The 14,733-nt window shown below is 47.8% G+C and overlaps 10 non-coding genes across 10 annotated transcripts; all 10 read right to left on the bottom strand.

Moving 5' to 3' along the window:
• Positions 1 to 262: 262 nt before the first annotated feature.
• Positions 263 to 453, bottom strand: LOC142696935 (U2 spliceosomal RNA). Its single transcript, XR_012864778.1, has one exon. It is a non-coding gene; the product is annotated as a U2 spliceosomal RNA (small nuclear RNA).
• A 1,296-nt stretch (positions 454 to 1,749) lies between these two features.
• On the bottom strand, positions 1,750 to 1,940 carry LOC142696934 (U2 spliceosomal RNA). Its single transcript, XR_012864777.1, has one exon. It is a non-coding gene; the product is annotated as a U2 spliceosomal RNA (small nuclear RNA).
• A 1,292-nt stretch (positions 1,941 to 3,232) lies between these two features.
• LOC142696933 (U2 spliceosomal RNA) lies at positions 3,233 to 3,423 on the bottom strand. The gene has a single exon (XR_012864776.1). It is a non-coding gene; the product is annotated as a U2 spliceosomal RNA (small nuclear RNA).
• A 1,296-nt stretch (positions 3,424 to 4,719) lies between these two features.
• LOC142696932 (U2 spliceosomal RNA) lies at positions 4,720 to 4,910 on the bottom strand. The gene has a single exon (XR_012864775.1). It is a non-coding gene; the product is annotated as a U2 spliceosomal RNA (small nuclear RNA).
• Positions 4,911 to 6,198: 1,288 nt separating this feature from the next.
• On the bottom strand, positions 6,199 to 6,389 carry LOC142696931 (U2 spliceosomal RNA). The gene has a single exon (XR_012864774.1). It is a non-coding gene; the product is annotated as a U2 spliceosomal RNA (small nuclear RNA).
• A 1,284-nt stretch (positions 6,390 to 7,673) lies between these two features.
• On the bottom strand, positions 7,674 to 7,864 carry LOC142696929 (U2 spliceosomal RNA). Its single transcript, XR_012864773.1, has one exon. It is a non-coding gene; the product is annotated as a U2 spliceosomal RNA (small nuclear RNA).
• Positions 7,865 to 9,152: 1,288 nt separating this feature from the next.
• On the bottom strand, positions 9,153 to 9,343 carry LOC142696540 (U2 spliceosomal RNA). The gene has a single exon (XR_012864426.1). It is a non-coding gene; the product is annotated as a U2 spliceosomal RNA (small nuclear RNA).
• Positions 9,344 to 10,639: 1,296 nt separating this feature from the next.
• Positions 10,640 to 10,830, bottom strand: LOC142696928 (U2 spliceosomal RNA). Its single transcript, XR_012864772.1, has one exon. It is a non-coding gene; the product is annotated as a U2 spliceosomal RNA (small nuclear RNA).
• Positions 10,831 to 12,118: 1,288 nt separating this feature from the next.
• Positions 12,119 to 12,309, bottom strand: LOC142696539 (U2 spliceosomal RNA). The gene has a single exon (XR_012864425.1). It is a non-coding gene; the product is annotated as a U2 spliceosomal RNA (small nuclear RNA).
• A 1,288-nt stretch (positions 12,310 to 13,597) lies between these two features.
• On the bottom strand, positions 13,598 to 13,788 carry LOC142696927 (U2 spliceosomal RNA). The gene has a single exon (XR_012864771.1). It is a non-coding gene; the product is annotated as a U2 spliceosomal RNA (small nuclear RNA).
• Positions 13,789 to 14,733: the final 945 nt, after the last annotated feature.

Here is a 14,733-nt window from a genome sequence, read left to right as displayed (position 1 = left end):
AAGGGAGGGCGGAGAGAAGACAAGGAAGGTGAATGAGGTGTTCCAATGTGAAATGCCGGAAACACAGAAACACAGACGACACACAACAAGAGGTGGCAATCTATTCATTAATTGCATTTAATCAATGAGCTCATTATCACTCATGCATTGTCCAACAGGTGTTGAAATAATGGGATTAAAAGGGGAGATCCCTTCAGAAAGACAGAAACAATAGCAAAGACAAAAAACACTTTTGGAATCTGTTTTTAGTCAACACATAAGGAAAGGGTGCACCGGTCCTGGAAATACTGCAATACCAGGTCAATGCGTGGAGTGGACAGAGCAAGCTCTATTTCCATCTCCCTGTTCTAAAAATCCATTTAATATATGGTCCCCAGATAGGGGACGTATCAGATATTAAACTGATAAGAACAGATACTACACTTGATCTTAGCCAAAAGGCCGAGAAGCGATAACCCGAACGGGCCGCGCGTTGCCCGAGCCTGCCCGATACTGCTGTTCAGCCCTTGCAGCGATTCAGCCTACTTCTAGGCAATTCCATGGGGCCCTGCAGGCTCACACACTCACAGCTACACGGGAGGTGAATAAAGGCCGGAGAGGAAGCCAGACAGGATTTGCTTCTTTTGCTTGCACCACAATGCAGTGCTGAAAGAGGAGGAATCTACATAAAAACACCTTCCTGGCAACGCCCAAATGCCCTGCTGCCATGCAGATAAACACTGGCAGCGGCAGCAAGTGCATGCCCACAGCCACCCCTTGTTCCTTCACACCTTGTATCAGCTGTAATCCAGTCCAGTCCAGTGCTGCCTGCTGAGCAGCACTGACCAACACTGCCTGGGCCCAGGCTTTTATCTCTGAGGCCCCATTATGATGTCAGAAAGCTGGCTCTGGAATCCTGAGGGCTCCACTATGACACGTGCAAAGTTCCGTCTGAACTTTATATAAGACGGTGAGGCTCAGTCAGTCACTCAGTGTTGCCTGAGAGGGCAACACTGCAACAGCCGGCCGCCAGGCTGTCTTTTTTTTGCACAGCTAGTTGCCTCCAGGAGGCCACAAGAGGGAGACAAGGGACTGCAAAATGGAAAATAGGCATCCACCAACTTTACAGACAACTTCTCCTTGCTCCTACAACCTCCATCCTTGCACAGTTTGTTATTCTTCTAGGTAACATAGTAACAAATCCAAATTGCTGCTCTCTTTGTAGGCAAGCAAGGCTTTGTTGCAACTGCAATTCTTACTTCTTCTTGAAATGTAGGGACGACAGTACATTCCATCACATCCATCTAGTGTACACAGGTAGGTCCATTGTGGCGGGCAGGCGAGCGGGCGGGCTGCTTTATTGGCTGTTTGTTGTTCCCCTACTCCACTCCACTATTTGACTGTTGTGCTGCATCAATCAATCAATCAATCAATCAATCAATCAATCAATCAATCAATCAATCAATCAATCAGTGGCTGGCTCAGGTGCAGCTCTTTAACTTACCTAAAAGGGAGGGCGGAGAGAAGACAAGGAAGGTGAATGAGGTGTTCCAATGTGAAATGCCGGAAACACAGAAACACAGACAACACACAACAAGAGGTGGCAATCTATTCATTAATTGCATTTAATCAATGAGCTCATTATCACTCATGCATTGTCCAACAGGTGTTGAAATAATGGGATTAAAAGGGGAGATCCCTTCATGAAGACAGAAACAATAGCAAAGACAAAAAACACTTTTGGAATCTGCTTTTAGTCAACACATAAGGAAAGGGTGCACCGGTCCTGGAAATACTGCAATACCAGGTCAATGCGTGGAGTGGACAGAGCAAGCTCTATTTCCATCTCCCTGTTCTAAAAATCCATTTAATATATGGTCCCCAGATAGGGGACGTATCAGATATTAAACTGATAAGAACAGATACTACACTTGATCTTAGCCAAAAGGCCGAGAAGCGATAACCCGAACGGGCCGCGCGTTGCCCGAGCCTGCCCGATACTGCTGTTCAGCCCTTGCAGCGATTCAGCCTACTTCTAGGCAATTCCATGGGGTCCTGCAGGCTCACACACTCACAGCTACACAGGAGGTGAATAAAGGCCGGAGAGGAAGCCAGACAGGATTTGCTTCTTTTGCTTGCACCACAATGCAGTGCTGAAAGAGGAGGAATCTACATAAAAACGCCTTCCTGGCAACGCCCAAATGCCCTGCTGCCATGCAGATAAACACTGGCAGCGGCAGCAAGTGCATGCCCACAGCCACCCCTTGTTCCTTCACACCTTGTATCAGCTGTAATCCAGTCCAGTCCAGTGCTGCCTGCTGAGCAGCACTGACCAACACTGCCTGGGCCCAGGCTTTTATCTCTGAGGCCCCATTATGATGTCAGAAAGCTGGCTCTGGAATCCTGAGGGCTCCACTATGACACGTGCAAAGTTCCGTCTGAACTTTATATAAGACGGTGAGGCTCAGTCAGTCACTCAGTGTTGCCTGAGAGGGCAACACTGCAACAGCCGGCCGCCAGGCTGTCTTTTTTTTGCACAGCTAGTTGCCTCCAGGAGGCCACAAGAGGGAGACAAGGGACTGCAAAATGGAAAATAGGCATCCACCAACTTTACAGACAACTTCTCCTTGCTCCTACAACCTCCATCCTTGCACAGTTTGTTATTCTTCTAGGTAACATAGTAACAAATCCAAATTGCTGCTCTCTTTGTAGGCAAGCAAGGCTTTGTTGCAACTGCAATTCTTACTTCTTCTTGAAATGTAGGGACGACAGTACATTCCATCACATCCATCTAGTGTACACAGGTAGGTCCATTGTGGCGGGCAGGCGAGCGGGCGGGCTGCTTTATTGGCTGTTTGCTGTTCCCCTACTCCACTCCACTATTTGACTGTTGTGCTGCATCAATCAATCAATCAATCAATCAATCAATCAATCAATCAATCAATCAATCAATCAGTGGCTGGCTCAGGTGCAGCTCTTTAACTTACCTAAAAGGGAGGGCGGAGAGAAGACAAGGAAGGTGAATGAGGTGTTCCAATGTGAAATGCCGGAAACACAGAAACACAGACGACACACAACAAGAGGTGGCAATCTATTCATTAATTGCATTTAATCAATGAGCTCATTATCACTCATGCATTGTCCAACAGGTGTTGAAATAATGGGATTAAAAGGGGAGATCCCTTCAGAAAGACAGAAACAATAGCAAAGACAAAAAACACTTTTGGAATCTGCTTTTAGTCAACACATAAGGAAAGGGTGCACCGGTCCTGGAAATACTGCAATACCAGGTCAATGCGTGGAGTGGACAGAGCAAGCTCTATTTCCATCTCCCTGTTCTAAAAATCCATTTAATATATGGTCCCCAGATAGGGGACGTATCAGATATTAAACTGATAAGAACAGATACTACACTTGATCTTAGCCAAAAGGCCGAGAAGCGATAACCCGAACGGGCCGCGCGTTGCCCGAGCCTGCCCGATACTGCTGTTCAGCCCTTGCAGCGATTCAGCCTACTTCTAGGCAATTCCATGGGGCCCTGCAGGCTCACACACTCACAGCTACACGGGAGGTGAATAAAGGCCGGAGAGGAAGCCAGACAGGATTTGCTTCTTTTGCTTGCACCACAATGCAGTGCTGAAAGAGGAGGAATCTACATAAAAATGCCTTCCTGGCAACGCCCAAATGCCCTGCTGCCATGCAGATAAACACTGGCAGCGGCAGCAAGTGCATGCCCACAGCCACCCCTTGTTCCTTCACACCTTGTATCAGCTGTAATCCAGTCCAGTCCAGTGCTGCCTGCTGAGCAGCACTGACCAACACTGCCTGGGCCCAGGCTTTTATCTCTGAGGCCCCATTATGATGTCAGAAAGCTGGCTCTGGAATCCTGAGGGCTCCACTATGACACGTGCAAAGTTCCGTCTGAACTTTATATAAGACGGTGAGGCTCAGTCAGTCACTCAGTGTTGCCTGAGAGGGCAACACTGCAACAGCCGGCCGCCAGGCTGTCTTTTTTTTGCACAGCTAGTTGCCTCCAGGAGGCCACAAGAGGGAGACAAGGGACTGCAAAATGGAAAATAGGCATCCACCAACTTTACAGACAACTTCTCCTTGCTCCTACAACCTCCATCCTTGCACAGTTTGTTATTCTTCTAGGTAACATAGTAACAAATACAAATTGCTGCTCTCTTTGTAGGCAAGCAAGGCTTTGTTGCAACTGCAATTCTTACTTCTTCTTGAAATGTAGGGACGACAGTACATTCCATCACATCCATCTAGTGTACACAGGTAGGTCCATTGTGGCGGGCAGGCGAGCGGGCGGGCTGCTTTATTGGCTGTTTGCTGTTCCCCTACTCCACTCCACTATTTGACTGTTGTGCTGCATCAATCAATCAATCAATCAATCAATCAATCAATCAATCAATCAATCAATCAATCAATCAGTGGCTGGCTCAGGTGCAGCTCTTTAACTTACCTAAAAGGGAGGGCGGAGAGAAGACAAGGAAGGTGAATGAGGTGTTCCAATGTGAAATGCCGGAAACACAGAAACACAGACGACACACAACAAGAGGTGGCAATCTATTCATTAATTGCATTTAATCAATGAGCTCATTATCACTCATGCATTGTCCAACAGGTGTTGAAATAATGGGATTAAAAGGGGAGATCCCTTCAGAAAGACAGAAACAATAGCAAAGACAAAAAACACTTTTGGAATCTGCTTTTAGTCAACACATAAGGAAAGGGTGCACCGGTCCTGGAAATACTGCAATACCAGGTCAATGCGTGGAGTGGACAGAGCAAGCTCTATTTCCATCTCCCTGTTCTAAAAATCCATTTAATATATGGTCCCCAGATAGGGGACGTATCAGATATTAAACTGATAAGAACAGATACTACACTTGATCTTAGCCAAAAGGCCGAGAAGCGATAACCCGAACGGGCCGCGCGTTGCCCGAGCCTGCCCGATACTGCTGTTCAGCCCTTGCAGCGATTCAGCCTACTTCTAGGCAATTCCATGGGGCCCTGCAGGCTCACACACTCACAGCTACACGGGAGGTGAATAAAGGCCGGAGAGGAAGCCAGACAGGATTTGCTTCTTTTGCTTGCACCACAATGCAGTGCTGAAAGAGGAGGAATCTACATAAAAACGCCTTCCTGGCAACGCCCAAATGCCCTGCTGCCATGCAGATAAACACTGGCAGCGGCAGCAAGTGCATGCCCACAGCCACCCCTTGTTCCTTCACACCTTGTATCAGCTGTAATCCAGTCCAGTCCAGTGCTGCCTGCTGAGCAGCACTGACCAACACTGCCTGGGCCCAGGCTTTTATCTCTGAGGCCCCATTATGATGTCAGAAAGCTGGCTCTGGAATCCTGAGGGCTCCACTATGACACGTGCAAAGTTCCGTCTGAACTTTATATAAGACGGTGAGGCTCAGTCAGTCACTCAGTGTTGCCTGAGAGGGCAACACTGCAACAGCCGGCTGCCAGGCTGTCTTTTTTTTGCACAGCTAGTTGCCTCCAGGAGGCCACAAGAGGGAGACAAGGGACTGCAAAATGGAAAATAGGCATCCACCAACTTTACAGACAACTTCTCCTTGCTCCTACAACCTCCATCCTTGCACAGTTTGTTATTCTTCTAGGTAACATAGTAACAAATCCAAATTGCTGCTCTCTTTGTAGGCAAGCAAGGCTTTGTTGCAACTGCAATTCTTACTTCTTCTTGAAATGTAGGGACGACAGTACATTCCATCACATCCATCTAGTGTACACAGGTAGGTCCATTGTGGCGGGCAGGCGAGCGGGCGGGCTGCTTTATTGGCTGTTTGCTGTTCCCCTACTCCACTCCACTATTTGACTGTTGTGCTGCATCAATCAATCAATCAATCAATCAATCAATCAATCAATCAATCAATCAATCAGTGGCTGGCTCAGGTGCAGCTCTTTAACTTACCTAAAAGGGAGGGCGGAGAGAAGACAAGGAAGGTGAATGAGGTGTTCCAATGTGAAATGCCGGAAACACAGAAACACAGACGACACACAACAAGAGGTGGCAATCTATTCATTAATTGCATTTAATCAATGAGCTCATTATCACTCATGCATTGTCCAACAGGTGTTGAAATAATGGGATTAAAAGGGGAGATCCCTTCAGAAAGACAGAAACAATAGCAAAGACAAAAAACACTTTTGGAATCTGCTTTTAGTCAACACATAAGGAAAGGGTGCACCGGTCCTGGAAATACTGCAATACCAGGTCAATGCGTGGAGTGGACAGAGCAAGCTCTATTTCCATCTCCCTGTTCTAAAAATCCATTTAATATATGGTCCCCAGATAGGGGACGTATCAGATATTAAACTGATAAGAACAGATACTACACTTGATCTTAGCCAAAAGGCCGAGAAGCGATAACCCGAACGGGCCGCGCGTTGCCCGAGCCTGCCCGATACTGCTGTTCAGCCCTTGCAGCGATTCAGCCTACTTCTAGGCAATTCCATGGGGCCCTGCAGGCTCACACACTCACAGCTACACGGGAGGTGAATAAAGGCCGGAGAGGAAGCCAGACAGGATTTGCTTCTTTTGCTTGCACCACAATGCAGTGCTGAAAGAGGAGGAATCTACATAAAAACGCCTTCCTGGCAACGCCCAAATGCCCTGCTGCCATGCAGATAAACACTGGCAGCGGCAGCAAGTGCATGCCCACAGCCACCCCTTGTTCCTTCACACCTTGTATCAGCTGTAATCCAGTCCAGTCCAGTGCTGCCTGCTGAGCAGCACTGACCAACACTGCCTGGGCCCAGGCTTTTATCTCTGAGGCCCCATTATGATGTCAGAAAGCTGGCTCTGGAATCCTGAGGGCTCCACTATGACACGTGCAAAGTTCCGTCTGAACTTTATATAAGACGGTGAGGCTCAGTCAGTCACTCAGTGTTGCCTGAGAGGGCAACACTGCAACAGCCGGCCGCCAGGCTGTCTTTTTTTTGCACAGCTAGTTGCCTCCAGGAGGCCACAAGAGGGAGACAAGGGACTGCAAAATGGAAAATAGGCATTCACCAACTTTACAGACAACTTCTCCTTGCTCCTACAACCTCCATCCTTGCACAGTTTGTTATTCTTCTAGGTAACATAGTAACAAATCCAAATTGCTGCTCTCTTTGTAGGCAAGCAAGGCTTTGTTGCAACTGCAATTCTTACTTCTTCTTGAAATGTAGGGACGACAGTACATTCCATCACATCCATCTAGTGTACACAGGTAGGTCCATTGTGGCGGGCAGGCGAGCGGGCGGGCTGCTTTATTGGCTGTTTGCTGTTCCCCTACTCCACTCCACTATTTGACTGTTGTGCTGCATCAATCAATCAATCAATCAATCAATCAATCAATCAATCAATCAATCAGTGGCTGGCTCAGGTGCAGCTCTTTAACTTACCTAAAAGGGAGGGCGGAGAGAAGACAAGGAAGGTGAATGAGGTGTTCCAATGTGAAATGCCGGAAACACAGAAACACAGACGACACACAACAAGAGGTGGCAATCTATTCATTAATTGCATTTAATCAATGAGCTCATTATCACTCATGCATTGTCCAACAGGTGTTGAAATAATGGGATTAAAAGGGGAGATCCCTTCAGAAAGACAGAAACAATAGCAAAGACAAAAAACACTTTTGGAATCTGCTTTTAGTCAACACATAAGGAAAGGGTGCACCGGTCCTGGAAATACTGCAATACCAGGTCAATGCGTGGAGTGGACAGAGCAAGCTCTATTTCCATCTCCCTGTTCTAAAAATCCATTTAATATATGGTCCCCAGATAGGGGACGTATCAGATATTAAACTGATAAGAACAGATACTACACTTGATCTTAGCCAAAAGGCCGAGAAGCGATAACCCGAACGGGCCGCGCGTTGCCCGAGCCTGCCCGATACTGCTGTTCAGCCCTTGCAGCGATTCAGCCTACTTCGAGGCAATTCCATGGGGCCCTGCAGGCTCACACACTCACAGCTACACGGGAGGTGAATAAAGGCCGGAGAGGAAGCCAGACAGGATTTGCTTCTTTTGCTTGCACCACAATGCAGTGCTGAAAGAGGAGGAATCTACATAAAAACGCCTTCCTGGCAACGCCCAAATGCCCTGCTGCCATGCAGATAAACACTGGCAGCGGCAGCAAGTGCATGCCCACAGCCACCCCTTGTTCCTTCACACCTTGTATCAGCTGTAATCCAGTCCAGTCCAGTGCTGCCTGCTGAGCAGCACTGACCAACACTGCCTGGGCCCAGGCTTTTATCTCTGAGGCCCCATTATGATGTCAGAAAGCTGGCTCTGGAATCCTGAGGGCTCCACTATGACACGTGCAAAGTTCCGTCTGAACTTTATATAAGACGGTGAGGCTCAGTCAGTCACTCAGTGTTGCCTGAGAGGGCAACACTGCAACAGCCGGCCGCCAGGCTGTCTTTTTTTTGCACAGCTAGTTGCCTCCAGGAGGCCACAAGAGGGAGACAAGGGACTGCAAAATGGAAAATAGGCATCCACCAACTTTACAGACAACTTCTCCTTGCTCCTACAACCTCCATCCTTGCACAGTTTGTTATTCTTCTAGGTAACATAGTAACAAATCCAAATTGCTGCTCTCTTTGTAGGCAAGCAAGGCTTTGTTGCAACTGCAATTCTTACTTCTTCTTGAAATGTAGGGACGACAGTACATTCCATCACATCCATCTAGTGTACACAGGTAGGTCCATTGTGGCGGGCAGGCGAGCGGGCGGGCTGCTTTATTGGCTGTTTGCTGTTCCCCTACTCCACTCCACTATTTGACTGTTGTGCTGCATCAATCAATCAATCAATCAATCAATCAATCAATCAATCAATCAATCAATCGGTGGCTGGCTCAGGTGCAGCTCTTTAACTTACCTAAAAGGGAGGGCGGAGAGAAGACAAGGAAGGTGAATGAGGTGTTCCAATGTGAAATGCCGGAAACACAGAAACACAGACGACACACAACAAGAGGTGGCAATCTATTCATTAATTGCATTTAATCAATGAGCTCATTATCACTCATGCATTGTCCAACAGGTGTTGAAATAATGGGATTAAAAGGGGAGATCCCTTCAGAAAGACAGAAACAATAGCAAAGACAAAAAACACTTTTGGAATCTGCTTTTAGTCAACACATAAGGAAAGGGTGCACCGGTCCTGGAAATACTGCAATACCAGGTCAATGCGTGGAGTGGACAGAGCAAGCTCTATTTCCATCTCCCTGTTCTAAAAATCGATTTAATATATGGTCCCCAGATAGGGGACGTATCAGATATTAAACTGATAAGAACAGATACTACACTTGATCTTAGCCAAAAGGCCGAGAAGCGATAACCCGAACGGGCCGCGCGTTGCCCGAGCCTGCCCGATACTGCTGTTCAGCCCTTGCAGCGATTCAGCCTACTTCTAGGCAATTCCATGGGGCCCTGCAGGCTCACACACTCACAGCTACACGGGAGGTGAATAAAGGCCGGAGAGGAAGCCAGACAGGATTTGCTTCTTTTGCTTGCACCACAATGCAGTGCTGAAAGAGGAGGAATCTACATAAAAACGCCTTCCTGGCAACGCCCAAATGCCCTGCTGCCATGCAGATAAACACTGGCAGCGGCAGCAAGTGCATGCCCACAGCCACCCCTTGTTCCTTCACACCTTGTATCAGCTGTAATCCAGTCCAGTCCAGTGCTGCCTGCTGAGCAGCACTGACCAACACTGCCTGGGCCCAGGCTTTTATCTCTGAGGCCCCATTATGATGTCAGAAAGCTGGCTCTGGAATCCTGAGGGCTCCACTATGACACGTGCAAAGTTCCGTCTGAACTTTATATAAGACGGTGAGGCTCAGTCAGTCACTCAGTGTTGCCTGAGAGGGCAACACTGCAACAGCCGGCCGCCAGGCTGTCTTTTTTTTGCACAGCTAGTTGCCTCCAGGAGGCCACAAGAGGGAGACAAGGGACTGCAAAATGGAAAATAGGCATCCACCAACTTTACAGACAACTTCTCCTTGCTCCTACAACCTCCATCCTTGCACAGTTTGTTATTCTTCTAGGTAACATAGTAACAAATCCAAATTGCTGCTCTCTTTGTAGGCAAGCAAGGCTTTGTTGCAACTGCAATTCTTACTTCTTCTTGAAATGTAGGGACGACAGTACATTCCATCACATCCATCTAGTGTACACAGGTAGGTCCATTGTGGCGGGCAGGCGAGCGGGCGGGCTGCTTTATTGGCTGTTTGCTGTTCCCCTACTCCACTCCACTATTTGACTGTTGTGCTGCATCAATCAATCAATCAATCAATCAATCAATCAATCAATCAATCAATCAATCAATCAATCGGTGGCTGGCTCAGGTGCAGCTCTTTAACTTACCTAAAAGGGAGGGCGGAGAGAAGACAAGGAAGGTGAATGAGGTGTTCCAATGTGAAATGCCGGAAACACAGAAACACAGACGACACACAACAAGAGGTGGCAATCTATTCATTAATTGCATTTAATCAATGAGCTCATTATCACTCATGCATTGTCCAACAGGTGTTGAAATAATGGGATTAAAAGGGGAGATCCCTTCAGAAAGACAGAAACAATAGCAAAGACAAAAAACACTTTTGGAATCTGCTTTTAGTCAACACATAAGGAAAGGGTGCACCGGTCCTGGAAATACTGCAATACCAGGTCAATGCGTGGAGTGGACAGAGCAAGCTCTATTTCCATCTCCCTGTTCTAAAAATCCATTTAATATATGGTCCCCAGATAGGGGACGTATCAGATATTAAACTGATAAGAACAGATACTACACTTGATCTTAGCCAAAAGGCCGAGAAGCGATAACCCGAACGGGCCGCGCGTTGCCCGAGCCTGCCCGATACTGCTGTTCAGCCCTTGCAGCGATTCAGCCTACTTCTAGGCAATTCCATGGGGCCCTGCAGGCTCACACACTCACAGCTACACGGGAGGTGAATAAAGGCCGGAGAGGAAGCCAGACAGGATTTGCTTCTTTTGCTTGCACCACAATGCAGTGCTGAAAGAGGAGGAATCTACATAAAAACGCCTTCCTGGCAACGCCCAAATGCCCTGCTGCCATGCAGATAAACACTGGCAGCGGCAGCAAGTGCATGCCCACAGCCACCCCTTGTTCCTTCACACCTTGTATCAGCTGTAATCCAGTCCAGTCCAGTGCTGCCTGCTGAGCAGCACTGACCAACACTGCCTGGGCCCAGGCTTTTATCTCTGAGGCCCCATTATGATGTCAGAAAGCTGGCTCTGGAATCCTGAGGGCTCCACTATGACACGTGCAAAGTTCCGTCTGAACTTTATATAAGACGGTGAGGCTCAGTCAGTCACTCAGTGTTGCCTGAGAGGGCAACACTGCAACAGCCGGCCGCCAGGCTGTCTTTTTTTTGCACAGCTAGTTGCCTCCAGGAGGCCACAAGAGGGAGACAAGGGACTGCAAAATGGAAAATAGGCATCCACCAACTTTACAGACAACTTCTCCTTGCTCCTACAACCTCCATCCTTGCACAGTTTGTTATTCTTCTAGGTAACATAGTAACAAATCCAAATTGCTGCTCTCTTTGTAGGCAAGCAAGGCTTTGTTGCAACTGCAATTCTTACTTCTTCTTGAAATGTAGGGACGACAGTACATTCCATCACATCCATCTAGTGTACACAGGTAGGTCCATTGTGGCGGGCAGGCGAGCGGGCGGGCTGCTTTATTGGCTGTTTGCTGTTCCCCTACTCCACTCCACTATTTGACTGTTGTGCTGCATCAATCAATCAATCAATCAATCAATCAATCAATCAATCAATCAATCAATCAGTGGCTGGCTCAGGTGCAGCTCTTTAACTTACCTAAAAGGGAGGGCGGAGAGAAGACAAGGAAGGTGAATGAGGTGTTCCAATGTGAAATGCCGGAAACACAGAAACACAGACGACACACAACAAGAGGTGGCAATCTATTCATTAATTGCATTTAATCAATGAGCTCATTATCACTCATGCATTGTCCAACAGGTGTTGAAATAATGGGATTAAAAGGGGAGATCCCTTCAGAAAGACAGAAACAATAGCAAAGACAAAAAACACTTTTGGAATCTGCTTTTAGTCAACACATAAGGAAAGGGTGCACCGGTCCTGGAAATACTGCAATACCAGGTCAATGCGTGGAGTGGACAGAGCAAGCTCTATTTCCATCTCCCTGTTCTAAAAATCGATTTAATATATGGTCCCCAGATAGGGGACGTATCAGATATTAAACTGATAAGAACAGATACTACACTTGATCTTAGCCAAAAGGCCGAGAAGCGATAACCCGAACGGGCCGCGCGTTGCCCGAGCCTGCCCGATACTGCTGTTCAGCCCTTGCAGCGATTCAGCCTACTTCTAGGCAATTCCATGGGGCCCTGCAGGCTCACACACTCACAGCTACACGGGAGGTGAATAAAGGCCGGAGAGGAAGCCAGACAGGATTTGCTTCTTTTGCTTGCACCACAATGCAGTGCTGAAAGAGGAGGAATCTACATAAAAACGCCTTCCTGGCAACGCCCAAATGCCCTGCTGCCATGCAGATAAACACTGGCAGCGGCAGCAAGTGCATGCCCACAGCCACCCCTTGTTCCTTCACACCTTGTATCAGCTGTAATCCAGTCCAGTCCAGTGCTGCCTGCTGAGCAGCACTGACCAACACTGCCTGGGCCCAGGCTTTTATCTCTGAGGCCCCATTATGATGTCAGAAAGCTGGCTCTGGAATCCTGAGGGCTCCACTATGACACGTGCAAAGTTCCGTCTGAACTTTATATAAGACGGTGAGGCTCAGTCAGTCACTCAGTGTTGCCTGAGAGGGCAACACTGCAACAGCCGGCCGCCAGGCTGTCTTTTTTTTGCACAGCTAGTTGCCTCCAGGAGGCCACAAGAGGGAGACAAGGGACTGCAAAATGGAAAATAGGCATCCACCAACTTTACAGACAACTTCTCCTTGCTCCTACAACCTCCATCCTTGCACAGTTTGTTATTCTTCTAGGTAACATAGTAACAAATCCAAATTGCTGCTCTCTTTGTAGGCAAGCAAGGCTTTGTTGCAACTGCAATTCTTACTTCTTCTTGAAATGTAGGGACGACAGTACATTCCATCACATCCATCTAGTGTACACAGGTAGGTCCATTGTGGCGGGCAGGCGAGCGGGCGGGCTGCTTTATTGGCTGTTTGCTGTTCCCCTACTCCACTCCACTATTTGACTGTTGTGCTGCATCAATCAATCAATCAATCAATCAATCAATCAATCAATCAATCAATCAATCAGTGGCTGGCTCAGGTGCAGCTCTTTAACTTACCTAAAAGGGAGGGCGGAGAGAAGACAAGGAAGGTGAATGAGGTGTTCCAATGTGAAATGCCGGAAACACAGAAACACAGACGACACACAACAAGAGGTGGCAATCTATTCATTAATTGCATTTAATCAATGAGCTCATTATCACTCATGCATTGTCCAACAGGTGTTGAAATAATGGGATTAAAAGGGGAGATCCCTTCAGAAAGACAGAAACAATAGCAAAGACAAAAAACACTTTTGGAATCTGCTTTTAGTCAACACATAAGGAAAGGGTGCACCGGTCCTGGAAATACTGCAATACCAGGTCAATGCGTGGAGTGGACAGAGCAAGCTCTATTTCCATCTCCCTGTTCTAAAAATCCATTTAATATATGGTCCCCAGATAGGGGACGTATCAGATATTAAACTGATAAGAACAGATACTACACTTGATCTTAGCCAAAAGGCCGAGAAGCGATAACCCGAACGGGCCGCGCGTTGCCCGAGCCTGCCCGATACTGCTGTTCAGCCCTTGCAGCGATTCAGCCTACTTCTAGGCAATTCCATGGGGCCCTGCAGGCTCACACACTCACAGCTACACGGGAGGTGAATAAAGGCCGGAGAGGAAGCCAGACAGGATTTGCTTCTTTTGCTTGCACCACAATGCAGTGCTGAAAGAGGAGGAATCTACATAAAAACGCCTTCCTGGCAACGCCCAAATGCCCTGCTGCCATGCAGATAAACACTGGCAGCGGCAGCAAGTGCATGCCCACAGCCACCCCTTGTTCCTTCACACCTTGTATCAGCTGTAATCCAGTCCAGTCCAGTGCTGCCTGCTGAGCAGCACTGACCAACACTGCCTGGGCCCAGGCTTTTATCTCTGAGGCCCCATTATGATGTCAGAAAGCTGGCTCTGGAATCCTGAGGGCTCCACTATGACACGTGCAAAGTTCCGTCTGAACTTTATATAAGACGGTGAGGCTCAGTCAGTCACTCAGTGTTGCCTGAGAGGGCAACACTGCAACAGCCGGCCGCCAGGCTGTCTTTTTTTTGCACAGCTAGTTGCCTCCAGGAGGCCACAAGAGGGAGACAAGGGACTGCAAAATGGAAAATAGGCATCCACCAACTTTACAGACAACTTCTCCTTGCTCCTACAACCTCCATCCTTGCACAGTTTGTTATTCTTCTAGGTAACATAGTAACAAATCCAAATTGCTGCTCTCTTTGTAGGCAAGCAAGGCTTTGTTGCAACTGCAATTCTTACTTCTTCTTGAAATGTAGGGACGACAGTACATTCCATCACATCCATCTAGTGTACACAGGTAGGTCCATTGTGGCGGGCAGGCGAGCGGGCGGGCTGCTTTATTGGCTGTTTGCTGTTCCCCTACTCCACTCCACTATTTGACTGTTGTGCTGCATCAATC

The sequence above is a fragment of the Rhinoderma darwinii genome, assembly GCF_050947455.1.
Source record: "Rhinoderma darwinii isolate aRhiDar2 chromosome 5 unlocalized genomic scaffold, aRhiDar2.hap1 SUPER_5_unloc_7, whole genome shotgun sequence".
Lineage (NCBI taxonomy): Eukaryota > Metazoa > Chordata > Amphibia > Anura > Rhinodermatidae > Rhinoderma > Rhinoderma darwinii.
This window is presented reverse-complemented; position numbering and strand designations above follow the sequence as displayed.